The sequence below is a fragment of the Acanthopagrus latus genome, chromosome 2 (assembly GCF_904848185.1).
Source record: "Acanthopagrus latus isolate v.2019 chromosome 2, fAcaLat1.1, whole genome shotgun sequence".
NCBI lineage: Eukaryota > Metazoa > Chordata > Actinopteri > Spariformes > Sparidae > Acanthopagrus > Acanthopagrus latus.
This window is the reverse complement of record NC_051040.1, coordinates 1,952,501-1,958,314: the sequence shown is the minus strand read 5'-3', so window position 1 is coordinate 1,958,314 and position 5,814 is coordinate 1,952,501. Positions and strand designations below refer to the sequence as shown.

Genomic DNA, 5,814 nt, shown 5'->3' with positions numbered 1-5,814 from the left:
GCCTCCACCGCACAGCCACGTGCGCCCACATGCGATCCTTTAACTTTAACTGCCGAAAGACAGACAGAGACAGAGAGAGACAGACAGAGAGAGACAGACAGACAGACAGAGGGAGAGAGACAGACATGTCTGACGGCTGCAGCTGGCAGTGACAGGAAGGATCGGATGAGGAGGAATTAACGGACACTGGAGGGATTCTGTTCCGATCCGGGGCCTGGTCGAGGATCAGCTCGGTCTCCAAACGGTGGGGCGTTTTTTTTTTTTTTTTTTTTTCCTCTCTCTCTCTAAAAATAGTCGAGTTTCGGTTCGAGCGGCTGCTGCAGGTCCGCACTCCACTCCAGAGATGTTCCACCGAGATGCGGGCGTGCTGAGAGCTCAGCTCCGGTCTTAATCTTCATTTCCCTCCTAAAATAAACCCTCTCGGAGCCGCCGGGTGGATTATCATCAGACTGGGCTGTCAGCTGTGTGGTTTATTGCTGAGGACGGAGCTGGACACCGCCCGGACCAGGATCTCAGCTCCGTGTCTCTGGGCTGGAGGAGAAGAAGAAGGGAACACAGGACCGGCAGCCTGCAGCCGTGCGCTCTGACGGATGGAAACGCGCACATTACCGGAATATTTGTGGGGCTTATTGAAATGATTTAATCGTGTGGAGCACCTGGAGGAGTAGCTGCATGTGTGTGTCGGTCGTTCAGAGACGCAAACGGATTCCTGGATAAGTGAAAAAAAAGGTTATTTGCGCTCAAGGACACGCGCAGTGCCGCCGGTGGGTGCAGCTGCGGCTTCTTCTCTGGAGCTGGAGATGAGCGATAACGGAATTAAAGGTATTTAGACTCCCAGCATGACTTTTCTCTGTCAGGAGATCCACCCGAGGACTCTGCTCCAATCAAACAGCGCATTCACACGGATGGCACGAGCTCCCACGTCCCTGCTACTTTAAATACGTTACCGGAGGCTCGTTAATTGGGCTCTGGGCGGCGAACGGGAGGCTAATCGAGGAGTTTTTATTTTTTCCAGGCACCGTGTGACCCGCTCCATCCACCCACCCTGCTCGTTTGAGGATCTATGTGTACGTGAGCGCTGGTGGGGTTTTGCGCGGTGAGACCACCCGCACCTGGATCCCCGGTTCGCCCCCCTTTTCTTCTTCTTCTGCTTGATTGCGCGCACGTCTGTTCCGGTAATTCTGCTGCTGTCCGGTCCCACACACACACACACACATACACATACACATACATACACACGTTTATTCAGCCCCAGAAAACTACCAAGATAGCCTCTCTCTCTCCGTGCTGTGTGGATGGGAGAGAGGGGGAGCAGGAGTTGGGATAAGCCGCCGACTCGTTGTGATTTAACTCATCCGTTCGCGGACGCATCGGGAGCGGAAGACGGAGGGATTGTGGAGAAAAGGGGACAAGACGAGCAGAAGAGGAGGAGAGCTGGAGATCGATGAAGGTGAGGCAGACTGATCGGCTGTGAATAATGCAGGGTGTGTGAGATGGCGGAGGATGCTCGCTGGGACCGAGCGCAGCTATGCAGCTGATTTTCCTCCCTCCTGCCGGGGGGGACGCCAGGCGCTCCGCGGCGCCAACAATAGTTTTATTCTTAGTGGCCAGGAAATGAATCATCGCTGTAATCTGATTAGTGTCTGCCATAACCTCGCTGTGTGTGTCACTGCTCTCTGCTCTCTCCGGCTGCACTCTGCTGGCTGGCTGGTGAAAAAAAAAGGCTGATTGTGATTTTGGTGCGTCTGACTTTCTGCGCTGGGATTGCATCGGCCCCGCCGCGCCTGCATGGGAATGTGTGTGTGTGTGGGAGCGCAGTAACAGAAGAGCCCATTTTTGGGGGAGCCTCCTCTCTCGCTCTCTCTCTCTCTCTCTCTCTCTCTCTCTCTCTCTCTCTCTCTCTCTCTCTCTCTCTCTCTCTGTGTTTCTAAAGCTGCCTCATCATGCCGCTCCAGTTGACTGGCGTTACAGCCACATCTATTATGCAGGAGGCCAGGAGATGAGAACACAAGAGGAGGGAGGGAGGTGAGGAGGAGAGAGGAGAGTGGGGAGGAAAAGGAGAAAGTGATGGTGGTGGAAGGTAAAGGAAGAGGGATAGAGGTGAGGATCCCAGGGTGAGGAGAGGGGAGGAGATAGGGGATAAAGATAAAGACAAGGGTGGAGGACAAGGAGGAGAGGATGGTATGAGGGGTGAGAGGGAGCAGGGGACGGTGGGGGAGGAAGAGAAAAGGGTGAGTCAAGTAATCAGGGAGGAAGAGAGGAATACTGGAGCTGAATATTGTTGAGGAAACGACTGTGAGATCTTTATTTGCACTATATGTTGCGTGTTAACTGATCTGAGAATGGTCAGATTTGGTAATTCATCATGCGGGTAGAGAGATGAGACCAGAGGATGTGGATCAGGAGATGGTCCTGACCGTTTGGTCCTGCAGACGGTGCAGACAGCCGACCCAGCAGAGCAGAGCTGGACACGACGTGGTTCTGTAGCAGAAGCCTGCGGGGGAGCCGGCGACAGCTCCACACTGAGAGAGCTTCTGTTTCAGAGACAGATACGAACAGTCGTCTAAAAATACCTCCTCAGACATCTGAGCAGGCCGCTCGGGCTGTTGTTCGGGGAGAGATTCCAACAAGTTGACTGGGATGTAGGACAGTGGAGAGCTGCTCGCGGGGAGGAGGGGAGGAGAGGAGGAGATGAGGAGGGGAGAAGAGGAGAGGAGGGGAGGAGAGGAGGGGAGGAGATGAGGAGAGGAGGGGATGAGGAGAGGAGGAGAGAAGATGAGGAGAGGAGGAGAGGAGGAGAGGAGGGGGGGAGGCAGTGTCTGAATTCAGGACCACGGAGAGCTCAGGTGTGCAGTCAGCACCAGGGACAGCTCCAACATGTATTTCAGAGCCTCTTAAACCTGAAACATGGTGAGTGAAGGAGGCTGCTGCTGCGAGGTGACCTGTGGTAGACAGTCTCAGTCTCAGTCTCAGGTGTTTTTTCTTTGTTTTGTTAATTTCCCGAACACGAGACGTCATTCTTGTTCTCAAACGGTGGCACTGAGCTCCTCCGTCCAGGTGACATCAGGCAGAATGTCTCAGAGTTTTTATCGGTCAGGGTCAACGTGTAGTCTGACGTCTCTTGGCTGAATCAGGGGAGAATCTGTGAGTCTATAATCTACTAATCTGACACAGCGTCTAGATCAACAGACACAATGGACTATGTGGTCTGAACCTGGCATCAAAGACGCTGACCTCAGTCAGAGCTCCAGGGTCCAAACAGGACACGGGACGGTGGAGAGTTCACAGAGAGCTGATCCATGACGTTCTGATGAGCTTCTGGGTTTCTAGAAGCACACAAAGCAAGAGATGTCAGGTTTTTATCAGACGGGGTTCTTGTGGTTGCAGGACGGCAGGTTCATGGTGTGAAACATCCTGCAGCTGAGGAAAGAAACTGACTCCAGACCAGCCAGTCACACAGCTGGCCCTGTGTTCAGCCTCACTCTGGAGAATTCATCAGGAGGGGAATATTTGTCAGAGAAATATGAAACTATTATCACTGTGGTCTGTCTGTGAATACTCGTGATCTGTTCTCAGGTCAAAGATAGACATGTGAAGCTTCAGACCCCCATGAGAATACAGACATCTACTGTTTAGTGCAGCTGCTCGGCGCTGATATCACTTTCCACACATTTTCACTCCTGGATAATTCATTTGCTCTCATGATGGCGCACTCAGTCCCATCAGACCAGTACGTGTGAGCACAGATGTCCTGGGACGACTTCAGCGCCTGAGAGAGAGCGTCTGAAGTTTCAGGACCTCGTAAGACGAGGAAGCTGTCAGGATGTCGTGTGTTTAGTCAGTTTGTGGACGTCTCCGGTCGAGCTCCGGCCGTCTTCATTTCAAACTTAACAAGAAAAAAATATTGTGTTGAGACTCGGGTTGTGTGTTTTGGATGGTAAACTGTGCAACAACTTGCTGAGATGCATCCAGCTGTGGAGGCTTCGCTAGCAGGAGATAAACAGTCCGATGGGAAGACAGTGGAGGATGTAATGAGACAGACAGACAGTCACAAAGCCAGAAACAGTCATCCAGGTGAAACAGTGAAAACGTGTGGATGTGACTGGAGGGATGCGACGGTTATCATATGGAGAGCATCACATCGTGCTTCACATCCCATTAGCAGAGAGACAGAGCGAGCACATCCCCACCTCCACCTCCACACTCGCTCTCAGCCTCACACTCTGATGTGTTTTCCACCTTCCTACCTATGACACATTAGTTGGCGGCTGCATTTTTTTCCCTTCAGGCAGCACAGAAAAGACCCAACTGGTGTCTGTGAAACACCAAACGAGCAGCTCCGGATTTTAAAATCTGATTGTTCTGTGTAACATTTAGTAAATAACAGTGTTGATGTGGATGAGGAGCTCAGTCATGCTGGAAATGGTGGAAACCAGCCAGAGGTTTGTTGTTTTTTTACCCTGTGAACACGTTAAAGAATATTCTAAATCCATCACAGAACTGACAGAAGAATAAAACATGCAGAGAGGTCCGGTTGGAGGAAGGTCCAGAACATGGTACTCTGTAACTGGGCTCGGTGGCGCTCCACATCGCAGCTGTTCATAAATGTCACAGTGTCAGATGTGACTCACAGCGTGTGAAGAACGAACATTTAAGACTCCGTTCTTAATTAAAAGCTGTTTTCGCTCTCTATTTTTTCTCCGACTGTCGTCCCTCGTCTCATCTCTCTCTCCGTCTGACTCACATCACACAGCCGGACCGCTCTGTCTGTTGTTTTGTGTATCTGAGCTCAGACTTTATATTATATTGGCAGCTACAGTTCAGCCAGTCGACTGGCGCTCTGGCCAACATCCAGCACGTCTATGATTAGACCTCTCTGTTCTCCAACCAGCCGGCCAGATACAAACCAAAACAGACGGAAGTACTTCTAATTTCCTTTAAGCTCTGTTTGAAAAAAAAAAAAGAAGTTATTTTCCTGCTCTGAGAATTAGGTTGAGTTTTGATCTTTGCAAGCTGTCGTGCAGAAATGTTTCTTTTCATTCTGCACAACTAGTTGTTGACACCAGCAGCGCTGCTGATTGTTGTGTAACGACACCTCCACTCCGGTGACGGATGAGCAGGTAAGAGGCCAGCACAAAGACCCAGATCATGATGTATGATTTACATTCCAGTGGAAACTCTGTATCCTGTCTGGTTCAAGAATTAATCTGTGGCTTAATCCTCCTGCCGAGAGCTATACCCCCAATCCCTCCACCCATCCACCCATCTGTTTCTGCATCCATCTGTCCATCCGTCCGGCTCGCTCGCCCGCGTTTACTTTGACTTCTTTGCTTTTTCTTTCTCGTCTTTGCTTTCCAGAGATTCTCCGTTTCGGTTTGGGCGGATGCGTGTTGCAGGCGCTCCGCAGGTGTGCTGTTTTCCTACAGAAGACACTGCATGTAAATGAAATGCTACGACGACTATCTGTACTTCATTCTCTAGCCGTCCCAGGAGGTCCCGCTTATCTGGAAAATTCATTTTCTTACTACTTTGGTTTGGATCAGACGGGCGGTCCTTCCAGTCGGCAGCACTGTGCCAACAAAGCGTGAATATGAACACTGCTGCTGCAGAAAACAGGAACTTAAAATGACTGTAATTTAGTTACATTTCCTCCTAAAGCGCAGAGAAGTGTGGTCTATATTTATCATAATTCCCTTCCATTTTAGAACAGATCTCTTTCAATATAAAGTGGCTCCATTATAACTAAGTACTGCTGTAACAGAACCATCGCTGGATTCAGAACCGCTGTCAGGCTTTTGATTTGTCACCTGGATG

General features: G+C 50.6%; 1 protein-coding gene across 1 annotated transcript in view; it reads left to right on the top strand.

Annotated features, from left to right (window-relative positions):
* Window positions 1-317: 317 nt before the first annotated feature.
* The window catches only part of si:cabz01090165.1 (uncharacterized protein LOC100333421 homolog), a 262,485-nt gene continuing 256,988 nt past the window's right edge, over window positions 318-5,814 (top strand). The window contains exon 1 of the mRNA XM_037118231.1: window positions 318-1,450. The gene's annotated coding sequence lies outside the window, so the exon portion shown is untranslated. The remainder of the gene's footprint in view (window positions 1,451-5,814) is intronic.